Raw genomic sequence first — 21,322 nt, 5'->3', positions numbered from 1 at the left:
AAAGAAAATCTATCCCTAGAATCACATGTGCTTGAAGATTTTTTGCGATAAAAAACATGATCTTAATGCTCGTCCTTAATGCGAATATTTAATGGTATTTTACCTATGCATTTGCATCTTTCTCAATGCGCAGCTAACAGTGTCGTATTATCCGAATTATATATTCTGTATCTACGGAAATACTTCCTAAAAAATCTTCTGCCACACAGGAACACTGCGCGCCTGTATCCAGGAGTGCGGTGGCTGGGATGTTGTTCACCAAAACTTCAATCTTTGGAAGAGTCAAATTTTTCACAATAACTGAATTTAATTTGAAGGAAGAGGGGTTTTCTTGGCCTTCGGATTTCCGCACCCTCCCGTCAGCAGAAATCCGTTTTAGTTTAAATTTTGTTTCTTCCTTTCCATGCCTTCCTTCTTTTTCCGCTGGCCTTCAGACTTTTTTTTGGCTTACTATTGAACTGTCGACGTTCGCCGGTTGTTTTTGTATACTCGGGTTTCCTTGCCCACTGATTCGCTTTGCTTCCTTAGCCATGTTCTTGACTTTGCTGTGGTCTTGGCGCACCAAATTGGCTTCGTTGCTCATACTTGCGTCTTCTTTCAATGTCCGCCGTTCTTCTACTTTCAAACTGGATTGCTAGCTCAAATAACTTTTCCAGTGTAGTCGGATTTCTTAATTCAATAAAGTCTTGTACTTGGGGAAGTAACCTCGGCAAAATCACTTGGATTATCTCAGGATCCGGACGGCTTCCATACAAGAGTTTAAAGACGTGAAGTTTTCTTAAAATAAAGCTTAAGAGATTTTCAATTCGTTGCTGGTATATGCTGAAGAGTTCCGCTTCTAATTTTGAACGATTTCTTACGACAGGGAAGGCTTTTACTAAGGCAGTGTTAAAATTTTCGTAAGTATAGGTGGGACTTCCCGATTGACCCAAGAGGTTTCTGCCTATACATTTGAACCAATTAAGCGCTTGGCCCCTCAAAGCGCTGGTAGCTAAGGTGACTTTCTGGAATTCATGGACTGGATACAGCATGAAGTGGTCATCCAATTTTTCCAAAAAACTGGTTACCGGTGAGTTTCCATTGAATGTTGCTTCTGGTTTCATCGATGCGCGCATGGTCTGGACGATGTAACCAAATCCTTCCAGGGCGGCAGCTGGCATTTCTGGATTCTGAGCCGCTTCTGCAGGCACCACAGGTTCTTCTTGAAACTCAGCCATGGTTATTCTTCTTCGTCGGGCGCCACTATCAGGACTTGCATTCCTCTTCACTTGCTTTGGAAACATGAACTGTCCTGACTCGGAACAGGGAGCTTATTCAAGCTATGTTCAATAAATTGTGAAGTAGACAATACACACTGAAGGGTATATGAAACCCTTTATTTTTCTATCTTTACAGGTATTTCCGGAACTTCGGAATACAGAGACCAACCACTTGTGGTCTGAACGTAAGAATATAAAACTACTAACTAAAACAAACTTTGAATTAGTATACAAGTGCGTAGCAATAAGATTGGCCGTTATTTAACAAAGTCCGTATGTAGTACAGAGAGCTGCTAAAACTACGATACGTTTGAAATTATCAAGAGGACTAAACCTCTGGCCTTGAAGGCAACCAGCAACCGAGTAAAACTACTATGGCAAAATAACCCTTCCTCTCTCTTGCTTGGCAAAAAGCCACAACTTAAGTACTTGGCGTTAGCAAGACAAATTTGCATAAATAAGTTAAAGCTTTTAATTCTGGCCGGAAGTAGAAAATAAGAAGTGATAGTAAAGATTTAAAATAAAATAAACATTAGTAAAACTTAGGATCCTTACACACTTAGCTGATACTAGTTAGCTGACAGGACATTTAGTCGATACGGACACTTAGCCAACATGGACACTTAGCCGACAGGACATTTAGCCGACACGGATATTTAGCCGACAATGACAGTTAGCCAACAGGACATTTAGCCGGCAAGGACAGTTAGCCGACAGGATATTTAGCCGATAAGGATATTTTGCAGACACGGACAGTTAGCCGACAGGACATTAAGCCGACAATGAGTTTCGCTCCTCCCAATGCTTTCAGATTTTTAATACTTTCACATTTGATTACTACTTTGCTCAACACATAATTTTTTTTCCCTGTCAGGAGTAGAGTCATTGGCCAAACTCCTCGCCATACTGGAACTCCATTTTTTTTCTGAAATGCTATTTACACTCTCAGAATGCTATTTACAAGTTATTTACATCGTGTATTTATTAAACTGGGATAGAGCTCCGGCCCATGAATTCGTGCCTCGTGGCCTGCCGCCACCTAACAGAAGTAGGTTTATATAATTACGGCAAAGCCAGAGGGCTATCTGCGTAAGGAGAAGAACACCTTCGAGGCGGACTTTCTAATAAAACTGGCTCGTATACACGTTTCACATGATGAAAACCACGAAAACACTCATGCAGCCAGTCCGTTTGCGAAATTCGAAATTTGGACCGAACTACCAGTGCTCAGCGACTTTACCGCTCGTCCGCTGCTGGGCCTAACAGAAATAGCACGATATATATCAAACTATGCTAAATTACACAATAAAAGAGCAATTATGGGATATTTAAGAATCGAAAATTGAAGTTTACCTATAGGTGAAAGAAATGACTTAAATTTTGAACTTATGGAGAAGTCGAGAAATTTTGTAATTGAGGGTAAGTTTAAATAATTATTGGGTACGTGTCAACTAAACGTCACTGTCGGCTTAATGTCCTGTTGACTAAATGTCTTGGCAGTTAAATGTACCGTAGCTAAATGTTCTGACGGCTAACTCTCTGTGTCGGCTAAATGTTCAGTCGGCTAAGTGTCCTTGTCAGCTAAATCTCTTGTCTGCTAACTGTCCTTGTTGGCTAAATGTCCTGTCGGCTAAGTGTCCGTGTCGATTAAGTGTCCGTGTCGGCTAACTGGTGTCGGTTAAGTGTCTCGTCGGCTAAGTGTCACGGACCCAAGTGAGACACCCTATATTTATGAATTTACACTCTGTACACCATGTATTACAAACTATTTATGTATTTATGACACCCTGTATGTATATGAGACACCCTATATTTATGACTATATAAATAGATTGCGACCTGGGTCTCCTATGTGAATATTATTCGCATCGTTGTTCTGTACTACCCCTCTAAGTTTGTACCATGAATTTAGAATCACTCTGTATGTATATATGTATATACAAAACAGTTCTTTTGAAAACCAAATATAAACATGCCTAATATTTTCGCGCATGAAGCCGCCGAAAACATTATCATTAAAGACATAAAGTAAGAAATTTAGAACTAATATTTCACAAAGACAAAAAATTGAAATTCATAATTAATAAATTTCAAATAGATGCAATAAAGAATTTAAGAATGTTAAAACCTAAACACTTTAATCAAGTAAATCCCCATTTCAAAAAAATTAATGAAATTTAAAGAAAAATGAACAGAAACAGAAGAGGAATTCGATCAACTTCAATGCTACTGCATCAGGAGAGAGGAACATTTAAATCAATTCAATTCTCTCTTCTACGAAAATCCTTGCTTTAAGTATCCAGAATTAGCCGATGAAATATTATAATGTATTTTAATTATAATAGTTCACCCCAGAATTCTGGCCTTTCCCCAAAGCAAGGAAAAAACAAAATAATTTCTAATTAGAATAATTAGAAAAACTTTAAAAAAGATAATTATGTTTTATAAAGAGAGAATTTTATTTTATTAAAATTGAAAACGGAAGTGAAAAAAAATACTTCAGTGAAGAATTTTAAATCAAAATGCTTACTTTTAAACAGATAATCAATGAATTAAGATGCGAGGTAATTTATAAAACACTGTTGGAAAAAACCTAAGTAGAACACACATGAAGTAATTAATAATTTCAAGCACTCTCATTAAACACCAGTCTTAACTATGAGATGTGAAACAGAAGTGACGTACAGGTTTACCATTTTGGCTTTATTGTCTTTATTAACTAAAAATCCTTGGCGAGAAAGTAATCGCTCAAAAGGCTAAAATCCTGTACGAAAGATGTAATTTTTAAACTAAAAGAAAAACTTTTAAAGAAAATTTATTTAGTCAAAGAGAAAATTGTACATCAATTGAATGAAATTTAAGTAAATTCGGACTCTTATAAAACAAAAATGGAAAAAAAGAATATTATTTAGTGTAAAACTTTAATTAAATTTTAAAATCAATTAATCCTTAAAAAAGACTATAAAAGTTGCACAAAAAGTGATTAAATAGTTTTAATAATTGTTTAGTAGAGATGAGTAAAAAAATCTATACAGCTGAATTTTAGTTTTTAAATTTTATAATTTAAAAGTACAGAAAAAAGTTGCAAAAGGAAGTAAAGGAAATATGTCAGAAAAGTAAAAAGACTTCACGTCATGGACTGCTCATGAAGGCCATGGTTAGTAACAGAATAGTAATTAAAAAAAATCCTATATACCTTTTAAAACATCCTCCTTTATCCTTCCTTTTGGAGCTTTCAGATAAAAAATTCATACTTTTAAAAAGTATTATGGGGTGTAGACTACTCCAAATTTGTTTAATATACTATTAATAAATTTTAAAGGAATTTTATTATCTCTTAAAATTTGGTGAGAATTAGAATTTCTTTTTTTTGTGTTTCTGTTTCAGTGTAAACGTTTTAATTTTACTAATTTGGCTAAAAAGAGTATTTGCAATAATTTTTTTAAGATATGTTAGAATTCCAATTAATAAGTTTATTATTAGAAAAATTAAAATCTTTTCGTTTATCAAAAAGTTTAATTACCTTTAGTTTATGAATAGTTAGATCAAGATAAACTATTTCTGTTGGTTTTTATTGGTCTTATTTAGTTTTAGACAATTTGGGTAGATGTTGCTGTTTTTAATGAGATTAAAATTGTTGAAAGTAATAATATCATCAATATTACTTTCAAGATATATATAAGTGTGTTCAAATTTATTGAAATCGTTATTCGAAAAGCTTTTAAGGAATTTAAATGTTTTAGAAAATAGAAATAGGTTACAAATATGAGTGGAATTATGAACATCCCATTGGAATTCTTTGTGTTTGAAGGTAAAGAAAGTTTGAATGTTTAATATAGTTATTGTACAGCAAAAATTTTAGAAATTCTTTCCATTTTTGTAAATCCAGAATATTAAGTATTTCAGAGGGGAAAATCAACTATTTCTATAAGACTTTCCCAGATTTCTTGGAGTGACAGGGTCGTGTAGAGGTTTTCAAAGTCATAGCAGTTAATATTGTAAATTTTAAGATTTTTAACTTCTTCAATGATTTTCAAGTTGTCGTAAATAATCCAGCAGAAGTTTTCTTTAACTTGTTCAGAAACTACTTTACAAACAGTCTTAAATAAATTGGTAAAAATATTATCAAAACTCTTCTTAAAGTTTCTGGTACTATTTAACGATACATATATATACACACACACCCTCTCCCTTACCCGACTTAAAATCCAAACCCAGCCTTTATTTTCGCAATCGTTGGTCATCATTGCATACTTCCAATTATAGAAGTGTTTTAAATGACGAAAACATTTATGCTTTGGCAATGTCATATTAAAAATATATGTTTTCCGACAAATAGCGAAATCTTAGTTTTAATGCGGTCTCCTGGCTCCTAGAATTATATTTGGGAAATTTTTACACTCGTTATGAAAAAATAAAAATATAAGAAATTTGATTCTCGGACGACCAAAAATGACTGGGATATTTAGTTTCAAAATTTGCAGTTTTTAATGTCCTTTTCAACCTGCCCAGTACAAGGAAATAAGTTTAAATGAATGCAGGAAAAAATATGTATAATTTAATAAGCGCACAAGGGAGTTATGTGGTATACTTATCAATTTTTTTCTCTTCGTTTTCGATAATAAATATACCTTTTATTGCTGTAGTCATTTAGGTGAACCTACTCTTCATTAAGAGTAACTATGCATTTCCATTTATCTGCTGCTAAATAGTTTTAATACAGGGGTTTTACAAATTGTTCTGCGTTGAGCTACATACATCAGCAAACGCTGGGGAACATTGTGTTTTTGTTGCTACGGATGTATCTAAAGACCTTCTGAGTGATTTCTTTGTGAGTGGTCTTTCGCTTTAGAAACTTTAGAAAAAGTACATACCTTTTCCGTGTCTTCTTTTGGAGTCTTCTTTCCATGTAGAAATAATGATCAACGGTTTTTCTCTTTCCGACTAGTAATGTTTTTTATTTTGCTCTTAGAAATTCTAATATAACGTTTTTAATTTATGGGATAGGAATATTTCTCTTCGGAAAGCTTAAAACATAACATTCAATCCACAACTTGTTTGTGTGAGACATTTTGAAATAAGAATAAATTAAACATCAGACGATATTTTTCATTTCATATAATAAGCTGTTGCCAAAAATTTTAATTCACCAACACTTGTATATATTTTTAAAATCTTTATCGAAATCGTTCTAAGAATGTGTAAACACCCTTTGCACTTTACTAATGGATTATAGGTATAAGTCAAAGGTATGAGTGATATCAGTAGTTTTTAATGAATAGCTTTGGTTATGAAATAACGAACCAAGAATGATATCTCTCTTCTCACAGGTAATTACTTAATATGTAATTTATATGTCTTTCTCAAGTATATTCAGCATTACCATAGCGATCTTTTAAAAAAATGATGAAACAGATGAAGTTAAAGAAGAGAAAGCAGCGTTTCTAGTTAATATAAAATTTAGTGAAGACCTGGACGGATGTTGATGAGAAAATTCAATTTGCAACATTAATGACAGAAGAAGATATCTACTAGTCGCTTTGTGAAGCAAATTCAAACGCATCATGTGAAAAACTTTCTGAAGAAAATGATGAAGAAATCAGTGAATTTCTAATAAGCTAAGATGAGAGAGGCCTTCTGATCTGTTAAGATTAAAGTGCAGTATCAATAAAATAATTTACAGAAACTTTATGAATATTGATAGTTCATAGAAGTTTTGCGTAGAAGCTGCAGATAATCCACTATTAATGACTTTTTTCCTAGTTGGAATGCTGTGAAATTAAGTATTTATATGTTTCTAATTGTTTTTACATTAAGTTAGTTAAATTTCACCAACATTTTGAAGAAAATCTTTTTCCTGTCGCTTTATGTTATCGATATAGTCGTGAATAAACGCGACCATGTTAAATGGTGTTTATTGTAATATATGTTACGTTCATCGAAGAAAAACAGAAATAAAAGTTTTTTCTTAATGTTGAAATTCGTTTTGAGTTAGTTTTAAATTTTATTAAAGACTAAAGATTTAATTTCATGAATTGGCAACATTATATTTATTAAAGAAAAGTGAATATTTGTTTGGACCTCACGTTTTTTTAAATTTCTAAATAAATTAAAATTTTTAGAATTTTTAATTGTAAATTCTTTATGTAGGTATTATACTGTGATGAGTCCATAGACTGACAGACTTTTTACATTTTTTCTATACATTATTACTGTGTTGGTTCTCCTCTATTCATAAACGTTCTTCATGGAAAGCACAGAAATGGTTCTTAACTGCTTATTTATTGAACACGGCAAAGGCGACGAAGGCTGTCTCCCTGACGGGAGGAGTACCTTCGCGAAGGACTTTCTGAGAGAAATCGGCTCGTAGTTACTTGCATTTGGAGAAATTTCATGCAGCCAGCCTTTGTTCTGGGATCCAATTCCGTGTAGAATTACAACTGTTAAGAGATTTGATCGAAAATTTGTTTCTAAAATTTATTTTAATTACACGAAGAAATTTCTTCATATCATTAAATGTTCGATTGTTTATTGAAATCCTTCAATTTTGATATAATGTAAATAATGATATTAAGTAAAAGCATTTAAATACACAGAAAGAGAGAACGACGCATTTCTTTACATTTATTAATAATCATAACATCAAAAGAATATCACAGAAACTTAAAGTCAAATATATAATATCAAGAAATAATATATCAAAGATACTTAAAGTCAAAAAATAGTACCAAAGACATTTAAAGTGAAAGAATAGTATCAAAGAAACTTAAAGCCTGGTTCTTTTTCAGTCTTTCTCGTTTTTGAAAACTGAAACTGATCTTTAATAAACTTAATATGTTTTAAAATGAATTGTTCTAAAATAATAGTTACATTCGTTACAAACACTAAATTTTATTTTCAACTTCAGTAATATCCATATAATGCAAACACAAATTTTGTCATTGTAATTCCCCTCGACCATTTTAGTATAATTTTCATTAATCAGTGTGTCGGCTTAAATGAGGCCAGTGGCATAGTTAAAAAACTAAAAAATGTAATTAAAAACTTGCCTAAAATAAATCTACGCTCTTTATGACGTCAGCGTAACAAACTCCACGTTCCGCTCAGGTGGGTGGAACGAAATCGATGTTCTAGTTCAGAGGTAGACGCCAAAAACCAATCGCAGACTCCCTCTGAATGCACGTGACAAACTACGATTTATTACGATTAAGGCAGTTCGACGATGGGAATATTTCTTTGATTACATCTGAAAAGCGCTGAAGATCTGCACAGTAGACGACGCATTCTAAACACATTTCTTTCTTTAGAGGTAAGTTTAAATTTTAACTTTCATTATTTTCCCGGGTTTAAAGATTTTAATTAAAAATATACTAACCAAATGTATATTTATGAATAATTTTTCTGTTTCTAACGTTTTTAAACTACAAAACTCGAAGATTCTTTCTAGGATTTGAAGTATTTAAGCAAAACAGGGGGCTATATTCTATGTAAATATTTATAATTTGATTAATTTAAATTTATTAAATTTTGGTTTTTCAGTTTTGCGTTAAAGAAAGCTGAAAGCGTATGTTTTTCATAAACTGTATTTTTCCGCCGATGAATTGTTTTTCAAAATTTAATTCTTAATTTTTAAGGGAAATTATTTAATTATCATTTGCGATTACCTTCCAGAGGTTTAAACGATCGCAAAATCAATCTAAACATAATTTGGTTACATTAAATTTGCGAAATGTGTTTTTTTCTTTTGAAGTTAAAAAATAATCCACTTTAGCATTTTTGGTAACGTTGAGGTGTTGTTGTTTTTAGTTTCGATAAAATCGCCGAGCCATGAATGGAAGTTCTTGTCAATTACCAATGAATAAGTTCTATGATTTGTCTTCGATTAAACCAATCCTTCAAAAACAAATCACATAATCTAGACACTTTTATGAAACATTTTAAAACAAGTATATATATAGGAGCAAAATGTTATTTAGTATATTAATATACTAATTATATTATGTAATTATTATACTAGTTACATATTATGAAAGCTAATAACATAATATTAATAGCTTTCTTCTCAGCTTTTAAAAAATAATATACAGCGAATGTTTTACTTTTCTACCTTTCAGAATTATATGTCAAAATAATTTATTACTTATTCCTTAACGTTTTCTGCAAAACAATGCATACTTAGTTTTGCTTCATGAAGATTGCTTTTAAATCACTAAGATCCTTTTGAAATGCATTTAATGTATAATGGAAATAAAGTGTTCTAGTATGAAATTTAAAATTTGATAAAAGTTAATTTTGCATTGATGACATTTCTACATAAACGTTTTTCTTAAGAACTGTGTTTTGTGCCTCTTCTTCGAGAAGTAAGAAATATAATGTGTCATTTTCTGGAATTATTTCTTTTTAAATGAACGAAATAAAATAAATAATTAATAAGAAAGAAAACAAAACCTTGTCCCTATTTATGAAAAATGGAAATCAAAGGTTTTATATATATATATATATATATATATATATAAGTCACCTTAAGAATTAAGGTATCTTAATTTGAATTTGAAATAATTTAATACTTTCCTTCTTAGGAAAAAACTATGAACAGAAAATAAATAATTATATTTATATATATATATACACATGTATGTGTGTATTAATAAGCTTTATCGATACAAATCACTTAAATGGTGCAATAATAGTGAAGAAAACGTTTGCATTAAATGTATGATTTTAAAGTTTTATAGATAAGTGAATAAACAAATTTTTATGAAAAACATATATGCGCTTGAATTATATTTCAATGATTTGGTCTTACATACATTTATATACTAAGCATTTTACCATTTATATACTAAACATTTGCAGTTAAGTTATTAAAAGTTTGTTGTTCCACTCTAAATATGTTTGTTTGCCTTACATAATTTTATTATTAAATAAAATTTTTTGATTCCTTCTTAATTTAAATGATTAAAATAATTTAAACAGTATAAAATATAAAGTGCACACAATTTCTCTTCAAAAGATATAGTTTGGGAGGAGTTTGAGAGCGAGAAACAGTTGACAAATTTAACCATGCCCCCCTTTGCCATGGCTTAGAAATCACCAGACCCAACAACCTCTCATTACACCATATTGAAAGAATGTTTTTTATTTCTTGTAGTCTCTCTTAAATGTGACTGTGGTTGAGAGGGCAACCATCAAATGACTAATCTAAATTTATAGCCGTTTTAATTTGGATGCATGAAGACACTGGGAGAGCAGTTTAAGTGCAAGGAATTGATAAAAGTCACTAATTGTAGCATGAATCCTTAAAGAAATATCGAATAGAAGATCATTAAGTTCTGAAAATCTCGAATCAATAATTACTGAAGTTAGAGTTAATGTATAAAATATTTTTAAAGTAAATTTCTAAGTTTACCTTTTGATAATTGAAATTACGTTCTCAAACTTAATTTCATAGTCATATAGCAGATAGTTGAGAAATAACTAAAATAAGTTACAAAAGCAAACTATTTGAAACAAATTATATCCTAAAATTACTAAATTATGAAAAACAGTTGAACTTCTGTGAAAAGCAGTTGAAACCCGTTCAGAAAATGCTTTCGATATGTATCTGTAAATAAACAATTCATCTTCAGGTACTAACAAGTGAAGAGTTCATTTCAAGTCCCTGCACAGCCAGGCGTATGAAATGCTGTCCTTTCGTTAGTTTATAGATTTGAAACATTCTGCAGCAATAGTTACAAATGAAACATTGAACAACAAAATGTAAATGCTTTTAGTAAAAAAACTTAAAATGCTTGAACTTTTAGCACTTTTAAAACTGTTTTGAAATGCCTGATAAAGTTATAAATTTCCTGATAAAGTTTAAATGTTATAAATTTCTGAATAACTAGCATTTTATTTGAATAATACTGCTGTAATTTTACAAATAAAAGCCATAACATTTAGGGATAATTCCTTAGAATTCTAAGAAAATAAATCACATCATATTTTCTTTTTCTTTCTACCTTCCTCTTCTTCCATAATTTCCTATAACTTGCCTTTATGGAGCTCAATATTTGCAGACCTCTATGATTTCATATTCACTAAGTTCTGTCTAAAAGCGCAGTGTCATTCGATAAGTAAATTCATATTGCATTAACATACAACATCTAGAACTGGACCTACTGTATTCATAATTCATATGAGAGCTACTGGATTGCCCTCAGATGACTGCGGGGCCCACCAGCGGCCGAGAGGTAAAGTCGCTGAACAGTGGTAGTTCGGTCCGAGGTTCGAATCCCGCGAACGGGCTGGCTGCATGTGTGTTTTCGTGGTTTTCTCCATGTGTACGTGTATACGAGCCAGTTTCCCTTAGAAAGTCCTTCACGAAGGCATCCCTCCCCTTAGGCAGATAGCCCTAGTGTGCCTTGCCATAATTAAATACACCACACCATCAGATAACTGCGTTACATTTTTTCAGTTGATTGTGCTGCGCGTTTTTATGTCACAATAACTTTGTTTTTCAAAATAATTATTTTTCAAAAGTATATCCATTAATAACTAACAATTCTGAATTGATTTTAGTCACACACAGTGGCAAAAAGCCAACTACCTCAAACTGAATAATTATCTTGCTTCCTTTCACGAAATCTTAGTCGGTTCTGAAATATAATTTCTGCACAATGTTTTACCTATTACAATTGCCACATATTTTGATTATTTATTATTATCCTATGGACTTTCCCTTGTTTGTTCATATAATACTAGAAATAATTAGCTCAGAGCAGTTGCTTAGATGACTAGTTGTCAGTTACTCATGAAGTGCACTCAGAAATCTTGGCAATTCTAAAGAAATTATTTTTATTCATTCGGAACTTTGCTCAGAGGATATTGTAGCAGTCTAGTATAGTATTCCTTAAATGACCTCCTAAAACTTAACATTGGCTTTCACGATCTTTTAGTATCCTGTCGTTGGTTTGAAGCCTTTCAGAAATTGTCACTGGATTTATTGGAAATCTGTAATCTAATGAACTGCCTGAAATGCAGTTGTATACCCGCTTTGAAGAAGAAATTTCGTGGCCATTCAATCATCCCAAGATATATTGTCATTTCCCTGGCTGTCGTTATTATATTTTTTTTTCATCTCATGGTAAACTGGAGGAAAAATTTCAAAATTAATCCTGTGTCATAATTCATAAAGAACGTTCATAAGGAAAACTTTACAAGCCAAAACCTTTAACCAGCCAACAGAAACAAAAACTGAAACAAACTGAACAAGACTGAACCAAAACTGCTTTATTATTAATCTATTCTAATTTCAGTACCATAATCTGAACACTCGTTTAGCGCTTGCCTGTAAGATGTCGTCCGCCGCATCTTTTCTATCTCTAAATGCACTTCTATGAATATATGGAAAATAAGCTAATAATTTTGGAATATCGTATTTTAATCGGGCGCAGGTTATTAAACATATATAATATATATGTTACGTCAAGAATAAGAAAAAAAAAAATATTCAACTGCAAAACAAATGTTCAAGAATAAGAAAAAAGGTGTATGACTGCTTCCTTCGCATAACATCCAGCTTTTCATCATCATCATCATATACGTCAACAACACTTTCAAATCCATTATAACATAATTGTACATTCTTTTCGTAGCAGCAATTATGCTGTGAGCATTAGTATGGATGAGAAACAAGCAAAATTAATGTCAGATCTTACGTCAAAACATTAGATTGGGCAAAAGTTATACAGAATTTTATTCGTGCATGAGGTAATTTACACGGCTATTTTCTTTTCCGAGATAAATCTTTAGGAGTAAAATTACTTTATTCCTAAAGATAGCGAACTTATTTTAATCATCTTAGAGAAGTGTTATACAAAAAGTAGTATCAGAATAAAGTTTTTGCCTCCTAATCTATACCATGGAGGTAGGAAGTTTCTTACCTCCATGAATCTATATATATAAAGAAGAAAGACTGTGTGTTTGTTTGTTCGCTAATAACTCAGTCACTACTATCGCTATCGTCATCAAACTTTCCACAATTCTTTTCTGGGTCCTAGAAACGGTCGACGTCCACTTCCCCCCCCCAAAAAAGCTAAAATCAGATATATTAATTAAAAACACTTAAAACGCTAATTTTCGCCCTCATTTTTCCGAATGGCAACAGTCTCGCACGCCAGAGACAAAAATCTGCTTTATTTTGAGAAGCGTTGCCACTGCTCGCTTTCAAATCGACGAGTTTGTTAATAAAAAATTTCTGAGTTTTACAATGAAATAAAAATAGCTTTGTCAAACATTAAATACATTATTCCCGATTCTAAAAACTCGTGGAAAGCCATTTCGAGTGTTCCCATCTTCGCGCGACTTTAATCACCCGAGATATTAATAAAAAACTCTGAAACACTAATTTTCGAAATCATTTTTCTGAGTAGCAACAGTCTCGCGCGTTGCAGATGAAAATGCTTTATTTCGAAAAGTGTTGCTACTGCTCGCTTTCAAATCCTACAGTTTGTTAATCAAAAATTTGGAAGTTTTACAAAATCTATACATATAAAGAATGTCTGTTTGTGTGTTTGTTTGTTAGCGTTACTGATTTCTAATGAATTATGATCAATTTTTTGCCACATTTAATCGATTACAATTGAATATAGATGAAATATTGGATGGAACTTGAGGTTTTACTATCATTTGATTAGAAAGGCGAAAATAATTAAAAACTGCGTGCCATTGTTGCTGATAATGAGAAAGAATTAGTTTATTTTTCTATCAACATTTTTTATGTGGGTTTCATAACGCATCAGGCTGAAAAATGTAGTACTATGAATCATATTTTTTGCGTTGTTAATAGAGCGGTATCGTTCTCTCTGTTGCTAGATACATTACTCTCAGTCTAACTTAACTGGCATCGGGTACTTCCGCTAGTTTTAAATAAAGTGTGTGTGTGTGTAAGATTATGGCAAAGCCTCGAGGGCTATCTTCCTAAGGGTAGGGATGCCTTCGTGGAGGACTTTCTAAGGGAAACTGGCTCGTATACACGTTACACATGGGTAAAACACCCATGCAGCCAGCCCGTTCGAGGGATTCGAACCTCGGACCGAACTACCAGTTTTCAGCGACTTTACCGCTCGGCCGCTGGTGGGCCAGTTTTAAATAAAGAAGCATGTTTCAGTTATACCGATGTTCTGTTTAATGTTACTATTGTATGTTTCAGGTATATATCATTTAAACCTCTAGACTTTCTAAATGAATATATTTATTTATTATACGTAAATTTAATACAAGTTGATAACTGACTGATAGTATTTACGGAGAAATTTCATTTGACATAAGAGGACCCAACTACTCTCCGTAAAAGGAGAGGTAGTTTATACAGGACTTCAATTAAAAGTATTTCCGAGTTAGTATCTGAAATCTAGTTAGATGAACACACAAATCTTATTTTCCTCAATAAATGTATAGTACAAGTTGGAATAAGTGTTTAACGAACAAGTGTGTATGTGGTTCAAAAAAATGTATAACTAATCTCAATTAAAATTAATTTATTCTATTATTTATTCTATTATTTGGGGAAGCATGCAGTTTAAATAGGGCGCCCACCAGATCAAGTTAAATGCAGGATTTTTGTAGATTTTGTGCTGCCACTGTGAAAAATACAGCAGTGTTTACGGAAAAATAACAAATAACTAACATTGCCTTATCAGCTTTTCTTGTTTGGTAAAGATTTTCAGATTTTCCTGTAAAAAATTCTAAGTGGCTGCTGATAAGGAGTTTAATACCGGTTGTGTGATCTTGAATGGAAATTGTTGTTTGTTGCCCTTGAAGCAAATTAAATTTGAACCGGAACTAAAGAATTTGAAGAAAATTGGAACTTCTGATGGACTATATTTTTGCTAAATATTGTATTTAAATATGAAAAACATTTAATAATTACAATAAAAGTTAAAAATATAATAGGAAGACACATGCAATTTATATATTTATCTGTTACTCACGGAAAAGTTTGATGTAGGTAAAATCTTTGAAAATCCTCTAAAATTCACGAAAACAATGGAGCAAATTCCCGCCATTATAAAACTACTGCAGAACTGTCAATAAACAAATCACGTACGAAAATCTTAAGTAGAAAATGAATTGTTTTCATTATTTTGTTGTTCATGTTACAGTGAATAAAACAGTCCATTTTAACTCACTAGTAAAAGTGAGAAGCTTTTACAAGCATTTAATAAGCAGAATTCTAGTTAATTTCATAAGTTATAAAAGCTTATGAATTTAATTCCAATTCTTATTAATAACATCTACTTCTATTGTTTGACAAATTGCAGGTTGTTAAATATAATATCGGTTATTTAAAGGGCCCACCAGCGGCCGAGCGGTAAAGTCGCTGAATACTGGTAGTTCGGTCCGAGGTTCAAATCCCGCGAACGGGCTGGCTGCATGGGCGTTTTCGTGGTTTTCCCCCTGTGTAACGTGTATACGAGCCAGTTTCCCTTAGAAAGTCCTCCACGAAGGCATCCCTTCCCTTAGGCAGATAGCCCTCGAGGCTTTGCCGTAATCACATACACACACACACGGTTATTTAAAGAAATTTATAGGCAGAATCGATTCTCACAACGCACATATCCAAATCGAACAAACCACCTTTTCTCAAAATTCTCTCTCATGTAAATTAAAATGTATGACAAGACCGCCTGCATAAGTAATTTATACGCTTTACTTTTCTGAATCCCAAATTTAAAAAAAAATTTTTTTTCATAAACAATTTTGAAATTGTAAGCATAAGAAGCTCTTCAAAGCTCGAATTAATTGTAAAAGTGCAAAGTTTTCATGTACTTTCAAAATTCCTATTAATAACACTTAAACGTCACTGATGTCACTAGTAAATTTTCTAATTGAACAAAATACAGATTATTTATAATGTCCAACTAAACCTAAAAGTGATACCTAATTACATTATGCCCAGTTAAGTTAATTAAAGTGTAGTAACCGAATTCTGGAAAAAGTCGAAATAAGCGTAGAAGTTTGCAATTCTGAACATATATTTGTTTTCAGTCTAAAGTTCCAAATAAAAAATGTAAAAGAAAAATTAACTTGAAAAAAATTTTTTTTTTTTTTTTTTTTTGGAAAATGTACTTTATATTTTTCACTTAACTCACCAACGGTAGAACAGATAACACAGCTAAACACTAGTTTTTCGATTCGGGTTCAAATCTCAGCTTATTCATTTTCCAGTTTATCCATTCAGCAGTCATTTTCCGGTTTCCCTATGTGTAATATGAATGTGAACCAATTTTGCTTAGAATGTCCTCCAGGAAGACATCCCCCTTAGGCAATTAACCTTAACGTGTTTTGCTTAATTTAATAAATGTATTCTTCTTAATTTAATATTATATTATATCGGATCTCAATTGACAGTTCGAGCACACTTTTCCACAAGACAACGCAATGCTGAGAACCAGAGTTCTGTTCCATCAGGAAGCGTATATAATTATTAGTAAAAAAAAAAAAAAAAAAAAAAAAAAAGATCCGCTTTTTGTCTAAAAATTTTAGCAAATAGCTGATAATATATTGCATAATTGTGTCTGCCAATTTCATTTTCTCATTTTACATGTTGACAACTGAAAACAATACTCCTCCTTAAGTCTTATTAAGTCTAAGAGATTCTGTAGTTAGGAAATCATTCAGCCTGAGGATCTTGAAAAGAACATCGCCTAACAGGGCCTCTTCTTATGTTGTTTGCAGGCAATGTTTGGCAGGTGTTGCGAATGGAGGGCTTCCAGTTTAGTGACACTCACTCATCCATAAACCGTAATTTGGAAAGATTCTCTAAATCTGCGCACATGGTTTGGCAAAACAGCAGTGCTAAGTTTCTAAACATGACGGTCTACGTATGTATATATTATATTAAGGACTACATTCTTTAAATTCATTTCGTTGTTTTTCGTATTTTTACCTCCCTCCAACATAAGTAATGTTTTCGATCCAAAAATTCGAGTATCTATCTGTGTGTTTTGTATGTATGTGACGAATTCTATATGCGCACGATAACTGTTATATCAAACATCCAAAAATTTCCATTTCCCGTATTTAAGCTTTCTGAATTCATATAAAGAGTTGATTGGATTTTGGGTAAAATTGGAAAAAGTGTTATTTTACTTAAAACCTATAAAGGCGTGTTTACTCAGCGATGCTTTGAGCCCTAGAAACATGCATGAACTTGACGGCTTCGATAAAATGTGAAAAGAGCATTTGCTATTTTTATGATCGCCTACCTATATTATATACAGGTAAGAAAGGTAACGTTTTTGGTTCAAAAATTCGATAGAGAGTTTTTAGTTAGAAAGCACGAATTAGTGTCTACACAACACATTTTCACATCACTATTTTTTGAAGTCTGTATGTGTGCTGCAGTTTTTTCGACTCGATAACTCTCATATGAAACTTCCAAACATTTCTATTTTCAGTATTTAAGGTTTCTATATTCACATAAAGAGTTGGTTAGATTTTGGATAAAACTGGACACCCGGAAGTGATACTTTACAAGAAGCCCATAACAGTCTTTCATGGATAACTGGAAGTCATGATTTGAAATTCATAATAGTTTTTAGTGAAACACTATATTAAAGTATGATCGAAATCTTTCCAATTTTAGCATTTAAAACTTTTATATCAATGAGTACAGCATATTAGATTTTGGTTAAAATTGATGAACCAGAGTTGAAATTTTACTTGAAAGCTTGGAAAAATTTCTTAAAAATTATTATATTATGATATAATCCAAAATTTCTCAAATTTGGTTTTCCAAATAGGTATGTGATTGTGAACAACATATTTCATTTAAAATCATGAAATACATTCTTGGAATTATGCTAGATGCAACAAGAATAAGCTCATTATGAAGATGAATTCTTGTGTGAAGCAATTAAAAGTGTTAGCTTCAAACTTCGATTTTGAGTTCTTTTAACTTTTTTGTCGAATCACTTTTCAAATAAAAGGATGTTGCCATCAATGTTAGCGCTACGCTTTATTTTTTAAGAAATAATGCAGTAAATATAAATAATATAAGTAATATAAAAAAGTGTACTGGAGCAATTAACCTTTTATTGGGAATTCTAATGATATGCTGATATTAAATATTTTGTTCACAGTAAGCCATGCAGTTGGCGCGAGATTACGTGCTGGCCAGATCATATTTTTAACTTTACAAGCTTTGATTAAAATATTATAATTATAACTGAAAGCGCAAAAATTAATTTTCTTCTCTTGCTTCACACTAAGTATATATATGAGCTGGGCGAAAGACTTCGTCATTATCCAGAGTTCTCAAACATTCAAAAGGGTTGAAGTCCCATTTGGCCCGGAATTTCAAACATCTGCTATATTTGGAATATTTTTTTTAATAATTTTGAACCAAGCAGATTGCCTAAAATATTTTATGAAAATAAAACATATGCTTGGAACAAGATTTTCCTCCTCTTTTAATATAATTCTATTTTGTAACCGATAAACAATTTAATGTTTTTAGAATGTTAAGCTAAAATATTATGTTTCATTAGATTTTAAAATAGATTTTTTTTATATAAAATTTGGTTCTAGCCGATTAACTAGGTTCAAATATTGCTTTACAATAAATGAATTTGTAAGCATAAGTATAATCCTAGACGAAAATGTTTTTGTTCTTATAAAAATATTCCTTTTAAAGCTTAATGAAATTTCACTTTGCAGAGACATCCGTATCTTCGATTTTAAATCTGAGGTTTCAGTATTAAGCAACTACTATTGCTTGCGATATTCAGTGTTGTCAAGTCAATACACCGCACTATTAGAAGGCATGTGGAAATGATGAATGAGAAAGAACTCTAGAAAACTTGTCAATTACACAAGCTTGTCGAATGCAATTATTAATGACAATATGCAGCACATTTTTTTTTGCACGGATAAAAGAGTTTTCACGCGAAGGTCGCTCATATCGAATATTCATTACCCTTAATAATGTTTTAACATTGTATAAATTTTACTTGGACAATGGATAAAAAGGAGATCGGTGAATGATTTTTGACAATGCATTAAATACACCAATAACAAAATGTTTTACCTTTATTACCGTATTTAAATTTAATGCACTTATAACTGTTAGCTATGCCAGCTATTTCAACTATTTATCTTTTCTAATGTATCTGAATGATGCATTACTTCACATATATTTCGTTTCTGTCCTGAAAATAGTGTTAATTTTAAAAGTTCCAAAATTTTATAATTTTGTTTAAATAATATAATTAGACGCGCATTTAAATCTGATTAAACTGAAATTCATTAATTTACAGTAGGTCTGTTGAAATACAAGAGGATATCTATTTATTTGAGAGGGCTTCTGAAGTTTAATTGCGGATATTGCTAATACATTGATTTGAAGGAGAACATTTTAAATAATCAATAAAATATTCTGCATTCTATTTTCTTATTTCAATTAATTAATACAGAGATCTGTTTAACTGAAACTCTAGCTTAAAAAACAATTTACATTTAAAATTTTTAGGGTTAATCTTGTAATTGAAACTATAAATAAAGTCCTACAGGCCGTACTAGACAGTTTGGTTTGGTTTAGTTTATTGGCAAAAATGGCAAAGCACTCAAGGGCTATTTGCCTAAGGGGGGGAAGGAACGTCTTCGTGGAGGACTTTTAAGGGAAACTGACTCGTATACATGTTAGACACTGGAATAAACATGAAAACCTCTTTATTCAGCCAGCCCGTTCGCCTAGATTCGAATTTTGGACAGAGCTACCAGTGTCAGCGACTTTACCGTTCGGTTGCTACCTGCAAGAAAGACAGCGAGTTATCGCTATCTGTTGCAACAGAACAACCTGGCTCAAGAGATGTATTACTGATGTGCGAAATTTAATTCATCAGCTATCGAGACTACTAAGGTCGGAATATTAATTTGAAACAGAACTGGGCAGGAATATCAACAACGAGAGACGATTGCCAGAAGCTCTCTGAAATAAGACACTCAAAACCATAAGCCTAAATTTAAAACAAAAGGGTTCAGTCGACATCACCTCGAATAAAACAGAAATTTCTTGCCTGATTCTTGATCTGGTGGCTTCTCAGACAGTAACTAAAGATATTTTAGACATCATCCTTTATTGGCACAATATAATGAGGCGCAACTTTACACTCTTGGTGATATACAACACATCTTAGCCACTAAATTAAAACAGTTATAACGTATCAGCACCATCTATGGGCAATGACATTCGCCACATCCTTCAGAGCCGAAAATTCGTCAGGAGATGAAAATTTTTGTAAGTACTGATTGAGAGTTACACAGGATATAACAGTTGCACAGGTCTTTTAATGAATGTTCGTTTCGAAAGTCTCACGGTGCATGCACGGATACAGTCATCAGGTCAAAGATGCAGTTCTGTCACAGAGCCCATTCGCCATAAAAGTCATGTCGCGTTGTCATCGCTTATCAAATCACAATGTTCTCTCGAACCTATGCGGACCGGTTGACTGGTCGTGATTGATGAGCTGACCTTGTAGAGACATTAGGTATTTTTTGAAAGCAGAAGAAATGAAGAATGAGCAGTGCCCTCGCCGGAACTCAAACCGCGGACCTCTCGAATTCGCGTCGAGCCTGCTGACCACGACGGCACGAAGGCATGTTAAGAAGGTGGGATAAATGCCTTATAACCTAAGCTCAAGAAGATAAGATGATTTCCATTTCTTCCAAATTCCGTTAAGTAAATTTTTTTTTATATCTTTTATTTTTCAAAAGTTTAGATTCAGAGGAAGGATCCCCTTAGCTTGCTCGAGGAAGAGTCAAAAATTGTTGTCCAATCAAGAATTGCCCAGGCGGTAGTCGTTCTGGTTCATTTGAATCACTGAAAACATAAGTGAGGGGCCTGGAGTTGATCGGAGTGAGAGACCTGGAGAGGCATAAACGAGAGTCCTCTGTGTCTATTTAAATAACTTTCAGTTCTTAAAATGAAACTGATATTCTTCCTAAGTTTCTTCTCAGAGACATCTTTAATAACCTCACTAAGTGTTCCTCTAAACCATCCCATCAGGCAGCCCTTTCAA

At 32.3% G+C, this 21,322-nt stretch overlaps 1 protein-coding gene across 1 annotated transcript in view; it reads left to right on the top strand.

Annotated features, from left to right (window-relative positions):
- The first annotated feature begins 8,504 nt into the window (after positions 1-8,504).
- The window catches only part of LOC118196921 (uncharacterized), a 251,923-nt gene continuing 239,105 nt past the window's right edge, over positions 8,505-21,322 (top strand). Inside the window, exon 1 of the mRNA XM_085822089.1 lies at positions 8,505-8,568. The gene's annotated coding sequence lies outside the window, so the exon portion shown is untranslated. The remainder of the gene's footprint in view (positions 8,569-21,322) is intronic.

Source organism: Stegodyphus dumicola, chromosome 8, assembly GCF_044657685.1.
Source record: "Stegodyphus dumicola isolate Sdum_Otavi_A_Nest chromosome 8, ASM4465768v1".
NCBI classification, from domain to species: Eukaryota; Metazoa; Arthropoda; class Arachnida; order Araneae; family Eresidae; genus Stegodyphus; species Stegodyphus dumicola.
The sequence above is the reverse complement of the archived record's forward strand: the minus strand, read 5'-3'. Positions and strand labels throughout refer to the sequence as shown.